We start from the raw sequence: 2500 nt of genomic DNA, 5'->3' as shown, positions 1-2500 counted from the left end.
ATAAAGAATTAAACTTATTTTATATAGATACTATTAAGTGCTGAATTAATTCAAATAGATCCTGCGATTGTTAAACTAGCAAAATTAATACAAAATAATAAATCATCGAAACATCACAAATTACTAGTAATTTGTATTTTTCCTAACATACTTACCGAGAAACATTTTCTTAGGAGTTACCTGGAACCTCCTCTCAAACGACCAGAGTTTTGTGTAGTTTACCCTACTCCCATTTTCTGTAATGGTGGGCCTATCGGAAGGACACGTGCCCTGAGGGCAAACCCGAGGTAGGCCACATATGAGCTTGGGTCTGGTAAACGACCAGAGTTTTGTGTAGTTTACCCTACTCCCATTTTCTATAATGATAGGCCTAGCGGAGGAATACGTGCCCCGAAACCTAGCCTTTCGAGCCACTACAAAAATATTCAAACGAAATTCTAAAAGATTAACATGACTTAAATGCCACCAACGATCAATCAAAAGTAGTTAACCGGAATTTACTTTTCAATCTAGGAAGAAAGAAAGAGAGATTTTAATCATGAGTTAGAAATCACGTGTTTTGAGACAAAGTTCGAAAAAGGGCCCCATGCCAGTACTGGAAGCAATAGATCCACATCCTAGAAGCCCTTTTATATAAGGAAAAAAAAATTACTCATTTTTCGATAAAGGGAAAGATAATTATGAATATTTCTTTGAGTTGTATTAAAATTTATCAAAATTCCCATCTGACTAATCTCATCTGTTCAAAACATAAATAAAATTACCAAGAAATGAAAAACATTAACAATAGAAATATTAAATGTTTCGTGATAAGCCCCTCTTATAATAAACAACTTGAAGAATGTGCTTGACACATTTTACCACGTTAAGTAAATGTCCGATAAAAGAAAAGATTAATAAGACTGGCGAAACATTCTTATGTGAAAAAAAATCGAAAATAAAAACACGAAAAGTTCATTTCTTTCCTGATAATGCCAAAATTCATATTTCATTCAAGCAATCATTCAATACTGCGTCGTATGAATTCACGGCTGAAAAAATCATTGCCAACGCGTCCTACTTCATTCATTGAATCTCGAGCTATGAGTCTCTCGTGTCCCAAAATCAATAAATGTATTTACTACAATTAATACTATGATTGAATATTATTATTATTATTATTATTAAATGCTAAGCTACAACCCTAGTTGGAAAAGCAAGATGCTATAAGCCCAGGGGCCCCAACAGGGAAAATAGCTCAGTGAGGAAAGGAAACAAGGAAAAATAAAATATTTTAAGAAGAGTAACAACTTTAAAATGAATATTTCCTAAATAAACAATAAAAACTTCAACAAAACAAGAGAAAGAGAAACTAGATAGAACAGTGTGCCTGAGTGTACCCTCAAGCAAGAGAACTCTAACCCAAGGCAGTGGAAGACCATGGTACAGAGGCTATAGCACTACCCAAGACAAGAGAACAATGGTTTGATTTTGGAGTGTCCTTCTCCTAGAAGAGCTGCTTACCATAGCTAGAGAGTCTCTTCTACCCTTACTAAGAGGAAAGAAGCCACTGAATAATTACATTGCATTACATTACATCTTACTGAATACAGCCTAAATAGACCATGATTATTTCTAATTTACATAAGTTTGGGTTCACCGAAACAATAAAGGTGTATTTCGTGACCTTTGAAAAATAAAACACTCCCGGAAGAGTTTTGAAGGTCACACATCTAACCAAGCTCCGACATTTGCCTTAACTACCAATCTATTAATCTATACTTTTAATCTATACTATAAAACTATACTATATTATTAATCTATCCTTTTCTGGTTAGGGATCCCTTAACGTGGTGAAAAGGTTTGTGTATAGCCATGATCAGCAATGCCGTACTTGTCGGGCCATCCATACTATATATATATATATATATATATATATATATATATATATATATATATATATATATATATATATATATATATATATATATATATACATATATATATACATACATATATATATATATATATATATATATATATATATATATATATTTGGTTTGCTGTGAGCAATCAGACAAAACTCTCCCATCATCACCAATCCACATTGGCCAGCGTGGTGATAGAAAGTGGCCCAGCCCCACATATGAATACGGATATGTCTGAGGCCTTTGTCCTGTAGTGAACCTGAAATAGCTCCCTTTAAAGATTTTTAAAGGCCGGTCATGAATGGCAGAGGTAAGAGACAGTAACATTGCCCTCGCAAGCAGGACAATGCCCTAGAGACTGACCATATATACATATGATCAGCCCCCAAGCACCCTCTCCACCCATGCTACGACCAGGGAGGACCAGGCAATGGCTGCTGATGACTCCGCAGGTAGACATATAGGCTCCCCCAAACCAACCAGCATCCTTAGCTCACAAGGATGGTGAGACTGCAGCCACAAAAGGAACTAACGAGTTTGAGCGGGACTCGAACCCCAGTCTGGTGATCACCAGGTAGGTACGTTGATGTAAA

The sequence above is a fragment of the Palaemon carinicauda genome, chromosome 4 (genome assembly GCF_036898095.1).
Source record: "Palaemon carinicauda isolate YSFRI2023 chromosome 4, ASM3689809v2, whole genome shotgun sequence".
In the NCBI taxonomy this organism is placed as follows: domain Eukaryota; kingdom Metazoa; phylum Arthropoda; class Malacostraca; order Decapoda; family Palaemonidae; genus Palaemon; species Palaemon carinicauda.
The sequence above is the reverse complement of the archived record's forward strand: the minus strand, read 5'-3'. Positions refer to the sequence as shown.